Consider the following 12,747-nt stretch of genomic DNA (forward strand, 5'->3'; position numbering starts at 1 on the left):
TTCAGAGTGCCTGAGCTCCAGACTCCTGCCAGCACCCAGCAATGGTCACACCCTGAACACACCAGTGCCCAACAGGACCTGTCACCAAACATGGGAGCTGAGCCACCCAGCACCACACACCCAGCTAAGGGATCTGAGCAGCCTTGGCCAAACCTCACTGCACCATCCAAACAGCAATCCAGCAGCATGATACACCCCATGGATTACAGCTGATAAACTAAGAATCCATAACAATATTGTCCAGACAGGGATTGGTCCCGGGAGCCCCAAAACACTCAACTTTACTGCAAAGCTTTCAGAAAGAGGGTGTGTGTCCTTCAGCCCCCAGCTCCTGGGGCCCTGCATGCCAAATTCCACTTTTGTTACTGCAAAAATGGCATTCTCAGCTCTCACAGCTGAAGACTCTGAGAACGTGGCTCAAGGGTGAACCTCCTCCCCAGACCTACAATAAATAAAGAGAGTTAAAGCCACATTTGTAAACTCAAAGGATTTGAAGCCAATTTTGTGACCTTCTCAGGCAGTTCTGGCATTCTCTGTAGTTGGGAGAAGTGGGGCAGAATAAAGGGGGCTTGACCAGAGGACTGGGATGGCTCCATCCCACATGGGGATTTCTGGAGGTGGAAGGGCTGGCAGAGAGGAGGCACAGGGAACAAAAGCAGACATTTGAGAGACATTTACAAATGGATTTCCGAGCCAAAATTTCCCTGCAGTCCCTCCTGCACATCTCTGCAAACCAACCTGGCCTCTGCACGTGGGTTGAGGACAATTTAACCTGCAGTCTGAACAATAGGATTAAGCACTGGATCAGCAGAAAAATGGTTGCAGATCCGTAGGATTGTTACTGGAGAGTGATTGTTTCCCTGAGCACAGTGTGCAAGTGTCGGTGCCTTTGTGAGATTTAATGGCCCAATTATCCCAGGCTGTGCCACCTCCCCCCAGTTCTACATGCCCAGCTCTGCTCTCCTGCCTCCATCCCCTCTCCTGTTTTGCCAGCAGGCAAACACACCTCTGCCACTCCTTCATGGGTAGTCCTTGATTTAACTTCTCCCATGCTCAGGGATGCTCAGGTGGTCTCTGGGGTGGGTATGTCATCCTGAAGATGGCTACTTGGGAGCAGGACTTCTTCCATGAGTGAAAAGCTAAGTTTTTACTTAATTAGCAAAAATCTAATCAAAAATTCTTGTTAGAGTTGAAGTTGTGCCAAGCTCTCCTCCCAAACATCACAGTGAGTCACCATCCTGGTCTCCAACAGCTCTGGCCTCTGTCACTCACCACCTGCTCAGCATCCCAGCAGGCTTCCCCTGGCATTCCCAGCAAGAGGTTTGGTGGGATGTCCAAGGAAAAGAGGATTGACAGGGCACTGACAGACAAGAAAGCACTTCCATCACCTGAAGTAGCTGTGAGGAGGTTACACCTGGCCATAGATCAACCAGTCTCCTGTTAGCCCCACACTCCCCCCCTAAGGAATATCCTGCAGATATTCCGTGGGCAAAGAGACTCACCTTTGGTACAGAACCAAAACCCAGCCCAGCCATGGGAGTGGTCAGCGCTGATCCTCCCCAGCACGGTGGGGTAAGGCCACAGGGAGTTAACCACAGAATTCCAGAAGGGTTTGGGTGGGAATGGACCTTCAAGACCATCTCATTTCACCCCCTGCCACGGGCAGGGACACCTTCCACTAGACCAGGTAGATCCAAGCCCTGTCCAACCTGGCCTTGGACACTTAAATTAATTACAGAGCTCAGAAAGGGGCAGGGACTGGCTGGGGTGGGGAAGGGACAAAGCTCCCCTTTGCTCTGCTAAGAGCAGCCTGTGGCAGGTCATCCAGGACCTATCCTGAACACCATCAGCTCCTCACCAGGACAGCAGAAAAGCAGTATAACAACCAGAATTGGAGAGTTTCACCACAGGATTGGACATTTATGTGCACAAGAACAGCATCTGCAGTGACTCCAGCTCCAATGACAACCAGAGCAGCTCCTGACTCTCCTGCTGCCTGCCAGCTGGGGTCAGGGGGGAATCTCCCCTCACAGGGAAGTATTGCACAATTATGGGCATTATGGGATTTTTATGCCTTCCTTTAAGGCATCCGGCTTGGCTTCTGCTGGAGACAGGATGCTGGGCTGGAAGCACTATTGGTCTGTTCAGCTCAAACAGTTTTTATGTCCTAATACAAAATTAATGGTTCTCTCACTGTGACTCCATGTGGCAAAGCTGCCTGCTCCGGGCATTCCAACTGGCAGAGAGAAAGTGGGGCTGAAAACTCATTTCCTACACCAGCACAGTCACCCCACACCCCAGCAACCTGATGCTGGACCCTGATGGGCTGCAGTGCTGAGCTCCTGCCTTGGGGGATCTCTCATCCTCCTATGCCAGGGATACCAGATCCACAAATCTCTGGGATACAAGTGGGTCGTGCAGGCACCTGTGTCCCCTAAACCTGACTGTGCCACCTCTTCAGCAGCCTCTCTTGCTGCCTGTCAGGTTAGGCAGGAACAGCTGTCTTAAAAACTGTGTTTCAGGATCCACATGGAGGTTCCTTCCAATTGTGTGGAACAGCAGCTCATCCATCACTCAGACAGCCAGGTAGAGCCACTCATCTTGACTCAGTGACACCTTTTATCTACAAACACCCAGACTGACTCACAACCAGCTGTGAACCCCATCAGGAGGTTTTTACCAAGCCAAGGGCCTGTTTTCCTGGCTCCCATCCAGTATGGTGCTGGAGGCTGGAAGAATTGCTTGCTCCCACCAGGACTTTTTCAGGGATCAGCCCCCTGTGACTGGAGCAGGCTGGTTTTGTTGAGCTGATTATTTTGGTGTCCAGGTGGGAGCCAAGCTCTGCAGCTGCCCTGTGTGTGGTTGGCTTGTGGCTTGTCCTGAGGGAGTCCATGGCACTGCTGGGAATTCTGACCCCGGAGTCCTGACTCAGGTGTTCTGCAAAACCACAGGACCTGCTGCTTCCAGGGCCATCTTTGTGCTCCTGTGCCTCTGCTGGGGACAGCACAGGGATGGAAATGGCAGGATTTGACCCGTTGGACCCACAGGCAAGGAGAGGTTTGAGCAGCAATTGTCTACCCATACAGTGCAGCTCCAGAAGCCTCTTCCCTTTGTTTTTGTGTCCAGCTGTAACACTGCAACAAATCCCACCATCCTCATCTTCCTACTTCCATCAGATCCTCTCGAACACCTCTCCACCCCACTGAAGGCTCCTCTGCCTCCTCCATGCCACTGCCATTCCCAGCTGTCTCCCACTGTCCACATGGCACTGCCCAGAGCCCTTTCCCACATTCCCTGCCCTTCTTGGCTCATCAGCTGCCCAGGTCCCAGGCTCCCCACACAGCCTGAGCCACCGACCTCGCTGGGGCCTGCAGGGTGACCCCAGACAGCCCTGCCCACCGGGCAGACGGGGCTGGAGTCAGTCAGTGGGCCCAAGAAGGCCTGGAGGAGAGCTGGCACTGACAGGCATCCTCACCACGTGTGCTGGGTTGCCTTAAAGGATGGGACCAACCTCCCCTAAAGCAAATAATTGTGCACTATGACCTTATGGGGGAGCTTCCACCCTGACCCAGCTGGCAGGCAGCTTATTTCACTGGGGAAAAAGGACTAAAAAATTAGGACCTGACTCTGAAATAGGGAATTTCTCCTGGTGGTCCTTGGACCTCAGTGACAAACTGATGGCACAGAATGATGAGGGACAGAACCAGAGCCCCTGAGCCCACCCTGTGACACTGAACAGTGCTGTCCCTGCTTTGCCCCCTCTAACCACAGCACTGTGCTGAACTCTGCCTTCACCCCCTGGCTCTCTCCAGGGGAACAGTGTCCTTATTCCTACAGGGATGTTGACCAAATCATAAAGATGTAATGACATTGTCTGGGCTGACATGCTGATCGATGCTTTTCATGCAAAATTATGCTTTCTGCGACTAATAAATATTGATCCTTCTTGTTGCTGTGTAGCACTGCAATAAAGAGTGACTTAAATGTCTGCCAGCACTGAGCTTCCTCCATCGTTTTCCAGCTCCCTGGCAGCATCCCTTTGCATGTCCTACTGACACTGGTGCCAGTGCCTGATCCCAAGGAGGGCACAGCACCTCTGTGAACATCCACCTCCCTCCGTTTTTCTGTCCTTTGAATGGTACTTATGTTACAGTGGTTCCTGGGAAGCAGTAGAAAATAAATGGAACTGGAGGGAGTGCTGGGGTGGGGAGCAGGGTCACGTCCTGGGCACATTTAGGATAATAAACAGGAGAAACTGGGCCAAGTGCAGAACAAATAGAAACATTTAGGGCTGCTTGGCAGGGGGATGGTGTAAGCTCAGTGGGCTGGGTCAGACGGCTGCAGACTCCTTAAATCAAAGCTCTGGAGCTCGGCAACGAGTGCCTGGTGACAGGCTCTGCTGGACACAAGGATCCATTCAGCCCTGCTCAACTGATCCAGGTGGCAGCAGCCCTGCTCTGTTTGCTCCTCTCCTGGAGAGGGGTCAAGCAGGGCCCTGCACTTCACACCCACTTGGCTCCCTCACCTCCACACCAGAGTGCCCAGCAGCAGGGGCTCCTGCTCAAGGGATGTGATGGCACTCTGGGGTTGTGTTCCTGAGCTCTCAGGGGGCTCTGGGACCCTGTTTTTTCCAGGTCTCACTGCCTCTTCTCCTCCCATCTCCCCCCATCACAGGCAGAAGAGCCCTTCCCTGTCTCCTAGGAGCTGCACTGGAGAACATGAGGTGTGAACTCAGATCCGGGACTGCAAAGGGATTGATGATGACAGGAGGAGGCCTGGCTTCAGTCACTGCTGCCTGGCAGCCAGGCAGTGATTGGATTTGTGCTCTACACATATTTTGGGATCAGACTAAGGGATTGGATCCATACTTATCGTGAGCAGAGGGGTTCAGCTGCAGCAGTGAACCACAAAGAAGGAAGGGCCAAAGGTCCATGGTGCTCTGTACAATCTCAGGGAAATGTGTCCTGCTCCCCCCTCCCCACACAGACAGCTGAGTGCTGAGAAAGCTTTTAAGGCAAAAAACCTATAAATAAAGAACGCTGTCCCTGGAACACAGAGCTTAAAATATGATGGCATCTCCCCCAGACTGTGAATGGGTTCCCTGAAGAGCTCCCCCAGTCCTGAGACCCTCCCTTTCCCCACTTCCCTCCTGGGAAAACTGGAGAGGCAAAGGGCTGCTGCTCCAGCAGATTTGCAGGAGTGGGAGTTGAAGAATCAATGAAGCTCTGAAAGCCAGTGGGGAAAGTCATTCTGCACCTTCCTGACACCAGGAATAAATGATTCAGCGCGAAAGGAAAAAAAAAATACAACAACCCTCAAATGAGGCTGGAATTACCCACTGGAGAGATATTTCATCTTGAAGAATTGTGTTTGCTGCAGTGTTCATCTCACTGAGCCACAGCAAGGCTTTAATATCCAGCAAAAGGTCAAACCTAAATGGGAATTGGGAGAGCCTGCTGGAGCTCCGACGCCAGCGCCTGCACACACAGCCGAGCTCCCAGCGCCTCACACGGAGCAGCCACACCAGGCCAAGGCCTGAAACAGGGAGTGGAGCTGAGCTGGACCATGAAGGAATAGCTCCCTCTGTGATGGGATCCCAGGCACAGCTCAGCCCAACCACGTCCTGCGCTCGCTCCCTTTGGACTGGGCACGAAAGGAACAGACCTGCCCGGGTGTCTTGAGCAGGGTGAATCTGGGGAGAAGCTTCCTGATTTTCCACTCAAAGGATCGAACTGATAGTAAAGAAAGGTGGGATTTCAAGGCACCTGAGGGCTGCAGGGGGCAGCTGTCAGCTCCTCCTCAGCTGGGACATCAGTGCTTGAAGGATGCAAGAGACTCTGCCAGTGCCCTGGTCCTGACCTGCTCCGAGCCCGGGGTGGTCTGGGGGCGGTGGGAGCTCTCTCCTCATGCCCATCAGCTCCCCATGGACAGACAGTTCTTCCCACTTTTCCCAGTTCTGCCTTGGTACTGCTGCTGTCTCCCTCCACACACACACATCTGCTCAGCCTCTCCTTGGTTAATGTGCACTCCTTCCCTTGGACTCAGCTCTGCCCTCTGGGAGCCTGGCATCCCTACCCCAGGCTGTAGCAGAGTTCCAGGGAGGAATTAGGCAGACAGGAAGTGGAGGGAAAGCAGAGGTTCCCAGGCAGCTTCCTCCCTCCTCTTCACCATGACAAAGGTGAGAGTCCAAGAGAAGGAAGGAGTGAACTGAGCCCTTCCTGTAACATCCATCATCCTCCCAAGAGGGAACAGTGCAGGTCAGTGAGCTGAGCTGGGCAGAGGGGGATGTCACCTAAAGCAGAGCTGAAAATCTGCTTAAACTTTAGGGTTTATAACAAAACTGGTCCCAAGCTACAGGCAAACTGCAGACTCTGCAATGAAACAGGAAGATTTGGGAACCAGCAGCTCTCCTGACAGCCCTGTGCCTTCCACCTGCCACCTTGGTCATCCAACACGACCTGGAGCCCTCTGCTTTCCTGTTCAGGACCAGCCAACACACCTCCACCCTGCCCTGCCATTCCAGGTGTCCTTTCAGCCCTTCCTGATGAACAAGCTGCCATTCCTGATGGGCATCCTGTGCCAACGTGGATAAACATCGACTGGGGAATCACCTGAAACCACCACTCTCATTTCCACTTGTGACTCAAGCCAGACTTCCCTATGTACAGAGAGATTAAATTTCTCTAAGGTTCACACAAGATAATTTTTTGTTCAAATATTTACAGTTAAAACTCACCAAAAAATCAACAGGATTCTGCTGGACAGTGCTCAACCACCCACAGCCCCCAAAGGCAAACAGGGTTTTATGTGGTATTTAAAGCATCCAGAGGCATCCAGAATTCAGCCCTCCCCAAGTGTTCCCCGGGCCAGACTGGGTCCCTGCCATACATCCATGGCTCTGAGGGAAGGAGGAAGAGGGAAGCAGGAAGAACTTGCTGTCTTTTTCTTCTTAATAATGGTGACCATGTGGACACAGCCAGAGTGGGTCACCAGCCCCTCACAGGGTCACACTGACAAAGGAGGTGGAGGCCATCTCTGAACTGCACCCAGCAGCCACATTCTTGGGAAGCCAATGCTGTGGAAAAAGGGGTCAGTTTGCTTCTCCCCATGTTTGGCTTTGTGGAGCTGTTTGTGTCTCCTGGATCCAAGACTTCCCTGGCAACACAGCGAAGCTGTCATTTGGAGATCTTCTCCTTTCTATCCAGGATGTTTAAATTCAAGCCTCAAACTTGTGGTTGGCAGGGAACGGGGGCAAACAAACAGCCAAACAATCTGCTGTCAGTTCCTGACAGCCTGGCCTGCAACAGTTATCCCTCCTGTCCGTGAGGAATGCCCAAGCACAGAGGCATTGGCTCAAGGGCCTGTCACAGAGTTAAACTGCTCAGACTTAAGTACAAGAGAAAATTAGAAAAAAACAGACAATAAGTGTATTGAAACATTTGGGCTTTGCTCCCTCCTCTATAAGGTCTGTTGTTTCACTGGCAGAGGGAAGGCTGGACTCACCCACAGCTGCACTGAACATCTGAGGGCTTGAGGAACATCCCCTGACTGCTTCTAAACATTTCTGTTTGCTGCTCCCCCACCTCTGACTCTTTTTGGCATGCCAACCTCCATTTCCAGCCCCCCTCACCCACTGTTCCTGTGTGCAGGGTGTGCACTGAGGTGCCAGGGGTTCCTGGGAGGTAAGTACAGCTCAGTTTGACAGAGCTGCTGGGGAGGTGCAGAAGCTCAGGTGGAAATCACCCTCTCCTCTCTCTGCTCCTTTCCAAAGCTGAAGGGGTTAGAGGGAAGCTCACCTCTGTGAGCCAGTGCTGAGGAACACTGGCTGGATCCCTGCATGAGAAGCTCTGAAGGGAGCACAGACATCCTCAGGTGTTAATCCCATGGCATGAGTTGGCTTAACAGCCTCCTTTCCCTGGGTGGACAATCAGCTTCCACAGGGAGTCAGTGACTTTCTGAGACTTTTCAAACAGACAGGGCTTTTCTGGGATGAAGCTCCCACCTCTGAAGGGTTCTCATCTCTCCCAGTGCCCTGGGGCTTTCTGCTCACATACACTCTGCTCTCTCACACAAGACATCCTGCAATGCCACCTCATGCCAGCTTTCCCTCTCTGCTGGATGCAGAAGCATTTCCATGCAGCCATGGTGTTTCTGGATGATCCCTCAACTCCACCAGGCTCACAGGGAATGCAGGAGTGTACAGGACTCCTTCCTCTGGGTTGTCACCATTGTCCCCTCTGACAAGGCAAGCCCCAGCCTTGCAGCTGGCAGGTCAACATTCCCTGTGCTGCTGAACAAGGAAACACAGAGGAGGGAATGCAGACAATATCCTAAACAAATCTGCTGTTTACAAAGTTCCCTGTAAACTGTTTACATTGCTGGGAAGAAACCACGGAGGAACAGCAGCTGGACCGTGTTCTTCCCAGTGGGAAGAACTCCACTCCTGTTTGCTGCACTCCTGTGGGATGGAGTGGAGCTGATGCATGTCTGGAAAGGCTGCAAACGCATGAAAGGAAAGAAGAGGCAGCAAAATCCCAGTACCACCCACTCCCCCAGCCTGCCAGGGCCTCTGGCTGCCTCAGCACTGCCTCCCAGAGCACACTCCGAGGGACATGGCATGTCCTTGGGGTGCAAGGTGGCAAGGGACAGCTAACCTCGGGCTGCTGAGCAGTGCCTGGGGTGGTGAGGCTGCTGGCAGAGGAAGCAGTCCTGGAGGAGCCAACCCTGACCCTCCCTGGAGCCCCTTGGCTCTCAGACACATGTGAAGTGCCTTGTGACTCTCATGCCTCGGAGCCGCGGTGTGTGGTGCCAGCGGCCGCTCCTGCGTTATAGACATGGCTAAAAATGGGGCCTCAGAAAGGCCAGCAAGAACATTTCGAAGTGCTGGCATAAAATAAAAGCCTCAGTGTGCCTTTAATCTGCCCTGTTTCCTGTCCATGGAAAGCTCTTTGAAGTGCCTGTGCACAGGGCAGTGCTGGGACACCCAGCTGACCAGGGCCGCGTGGGCTGGAGACACGGCGTGACTGCCCGAGCTGTGGGGCTGCCTTGGGGGGAAGGCATGGAAGGGTTAAACCCAAAACCCACCCTGGATCAGTCACCCTGATCACACTGGAAGGTTCATTCTGTTACTTGAATAGCTGAGCAGGACGTGAGAAAACAAGGCTTCCACTCCAGGAAGGTGATAAGTGCTCTGAGCCCAGAAATAGCACAAAGGGGGGTATGTGGGGATGGACAGCCAGCTGGAACAGCAAGGACAGGGAAAACATCCTCCCTATACATGGTATGGCAGCCCTGACCTGGTGGTTGGAAAGGAACACAGGTACAATGATTAAAAAAACAAAAAAAGGAAGTGGGCAAACTCAGTTGCCCAGAGAAGCTGTGGCTGCCCCATCTCTGGAAGTGTCCAAGGCCAGGCTGGACACTTGGAGCAACCTGGGATAGAGGAAGGTGTCCCTGTCTGTGGCAGGGGGTGGAAGTGGATGAGCTTTATGGTCCCTCCCTACCCAAACCATTCCATGATTCTATGAATACAGGTACAAAGATTCAAAAAAAAAATGAAAGTGGTTAAACTCACCCATCTGGTGTCCAAGGGCAAGCAGGGACACCACAGAGCTCCATCAGCAAGAGGCAAGGGATGTTCATCTACATTTACTCCCAAACATAGAAGAACTCCACTCTTCAGCACTAGTCCTGCCTTTACTCTCCACTCCAGGGCCCAGCTGTGTCCCTTTCCTGACCAGGAAGAGGATGGAGGGGTCTCCCAGCAGAGGCAAACATCCCAACCAGCAGGAATGTCAGAGGCACCTGCAGGACCTCTCACAGACTGAGCTAAAAGAAATAAAACAGGGGGAAAAAAAAACAGAATTTGTCAGGACAAGACATAACAAAAGATCATCAGGTTCCTTTGCTGAAGTAAAAAACTCAAATCTAAGCACATTTTTCAGAGCCAACCCCAAAGAAAATTGGGGTTTTGCTTTCAGAAGCTTTCGTGCAGTTACAAACATGTCAGCCAGCTAAATTTCTGAGTGAGAGACTCTCCAGAATGAAAACTTGAGCCATTTAGTTTTAAAATAAGTCAGAAGGACTGAAGCTGTAATCCCACACGAGTGCTGGGTGGGATTCCTTGGCTGAAAATTACTTGCTCAGCTTGACCTGAACTTGGAGGATATTTTTGCTTGATCCCATGTGGCTCAGGCCCAGTGACAGGGACCTTCAGACCCTGGTCCTTGCAGAGGAGCATCAATCCTCAGGGATACCCCAGTGCTCCCTCAGCCTTGAGAAACCCAGTGGGTTTCTCAAGGCACAGTTTGGAATAGGTGCTAGGATTTTTTGGTGGATGAGCAGCATTTCCCACTTCAATTTTAATTCTTGGTACTGTGGATCACTTCTCAAGCAGCCACCCTTCAGAGCACAGGCAGGGGGAAGAGATGGAAGAGATCCCTCTATGCAACACCTCCAGTGTGAGCAGATTGCCCAAAGATCCCACGGGCAAAGGCAGAGGGAGAGCTCAGCAAACTCTCTACCATAAATTCCCTCACTCCTCCTGTGACAAACTGGTCAGCCCGTGTGTCCTGTTAAGGGCACAGGGCTCTCCGAGTCAGCTGAGCATCTCCTCCCTTCCCATTCCCAGGGGGTTTATTACTATGAATCATTAAAACACAGCCCAAATGGCCAGGAATTAACCCCCACACTGTCCCAGTGTGCAGCTCCAATCCCATGTGTTTGGCAATGTCCCAAAGTCACCTGCTGGAACAGTCACAGATGTACCCAGAGCAGCCCTACACCCCCAGCCTCCTCCTGCACCTTCCAGGGGCATCCCTGCTCTGTGCCCCTGGGAGCTGTGGGAAAGGGCTTCTCAGCAGAGCTGAGAGGTGGCAGTGCCTGGTTTTGGGTGAGGGTCAGTGCCCCCTGTGCTTGCCCAAGGTCAGGGAGGGGTGGGAGCTGCCCTCACTGCCCACATCTCCTCACCGAGGGGTCCGTCTAGACAATCCTCCCCGCTGGGACTCCCGGGGCCCTTCCACGCACGGAAGTGTTCCGGAATTCTTGCCATTAATTCTCTGTCATGCCCAAACCAGCACTGCTGTGCAGAGGAGTGCCACAGATCAGCAATTAAGGGGCAGAGACAGAGGGCCCAGGGAGGCTCAGCAGGTCACACCTGCGCTGCTCCAGAGCTGCTCTGGGAGAAGGCCCTTAGCAAGCTCCGGAGGGAACGGCAGCTCCCAAGCCAAACCCAAGTAATAAGATGATCTTGTAGGGGGCAAGATTAATCATTATTGGCAGCCAAGAATGTGCAAGTCTAACAAAAGCCAAAGGTTTTTTTTATTACAGTCCAACTGCAGCTGGGAAGACAATGTTAGCTAAGAATCATGAAATCTATTGCAAGAATAAATTTTCTTTGAACCAAACCATAAAATGGGAGTAAAATCCTCTTAAGCCAGCGGCAGCTCCTAATGGAACAGACATTATTATTTTATTTTTTTTTGCAAGCCAAAAATAAAATTAAAAAAAAATTGCTTTAGATTATTGAGTGAATAGATTAGACTCCAAAACGGAAAATATTTACTTGAGCAAAACCTGCTTAAATTAATACCTGCCCTAATTAATTTTTAAGTTTGGGGTTATAATTGAATGGAGTAATGACGATGTTTTCTGCCTGTACAAACAGGGATTTGTGAAGCCTGTTTACCCAGAATTCAGGCAGGAGGAGAAGCATCTAGGAAAACTTTCCCAGGTAACATCAGTGCTGCTGCACGTGCCAGGGATGAGTCTGGCAGCTCCTGCAAGCCTGGAAGGTGAAGCCAAGGTCCCTCCTCACAGTCGGTCATTAAATTTCCTGGAACGTCTGACCAGGAGGTCAGTCTGATATTATCAAACACCAAAACTAGTACAGAAAAATGGAAGTCATTTCTCTCTGCAGGCTGATTCAGTCCCTGAATCAGGGCAAGCTTGGTGCACTCCCCCCTCAGTGCTTCTCCCTGGCTGCCAGAGAGCAGGAGAGGCAGGAAGGGAGTGGAACTCTGAGCATTCACACGGGCTCTGTACACCCAGGTGGAAAACACACCTGCACAGTCCCTTCTCTGGGGCAGGCAGTGCAAGGAGGGAGCTGTGTCCTGTTCTGGGAGCTTTTCCCACTGCCAGACACTCCTCTATGCTTTGGAAAATCTGTCTTCCTCAGCTGTCATGGGCTGCACTCCCTTCCCTCTTTCCAGAGGGTATCCCTGGATGCTCAGACCTTTCAGACCTCTAAAAAGTTTCCTGATCTAGATGTGGCCTCTGCACAGGGCATTTTTTGCATCAGCAAGTCAAGGGAGGGGATTCTGCCCCTCTCAGGTGAGACCCTCCCTGCAGAGCTGCCTCCAGCAGAGTCCAGCAGTAGAAGGATGTGGAGCTGCTGGAGCGAGTCCAGAGGAGGCCACAGAGATGCTCCAAGGGCTGGAGCCGGGCTGGGAGAGCTGGGGGTGTTCACCTGGAGAAGAGAAGGCTCCAGAGAGACCTTAGAGCCCCTTCCAGAGCCTAAAGGGGCTCCAAGAGAGCTGGAGAGGGACTTGGGACAAGGGCCTGGAGGGACAGGAGAAGGGGGAATGGCTTCCTACTGCCAGAGGGCAGGGATAGATGGGATATTGAGAAGGAATTGTTGGCTGTGAGGGTGGTGAGGTCCTGGCACAGGTTGCCCAGAGAAGCTGTGGCTGCCCCATCCCTGCAAGTGTCCAAGGCCAGGTTGGACAGGGCTTGGAGCAACCTGGGCTA

At 52.4% G+C, this 12,747-nt stretch overlaps 1 long non-coding RNA gene across 1 annotated transcript in view; it reads right to left on the reverse strand.

The window, feature by feature from the left end:
* LOC135420776 (uncharacterized) overlaps window positions 1-12,747 on the reverse strand; it is a 59,588-nt gene that overhangs the window by 23,566 nt on the left and 23,275 nt on the right. Inside the window, exon 4 of the long non-coding RNA XR_010433724.1 lies at window positions 9,575-9,828. This is a non-coding gene — a long non-coding RNA (uncharacterized LOC135420776). The remainder of the gene's footprint in view (window positions 1-9,574; window positions 9,829-12,747) is intronic.

The sequence above is a fragment of the Pseudopipra pipra genome, chromosome 12 (genome assembly GCF_036250125.1).
Source record: "Pseudopipra pipra isolate bDixPip1 chromosome 12, bDixPip1.hap1, whole genome shotgun sequence".
In the NCBI taxonomy this organism is placed as follows: domain Eukaryota; kingdom Metazoa; phylum Chordata; class Aves; order Passeriformes; family Pipridae; genus Pseudopipra; species Pseudopipra pipra.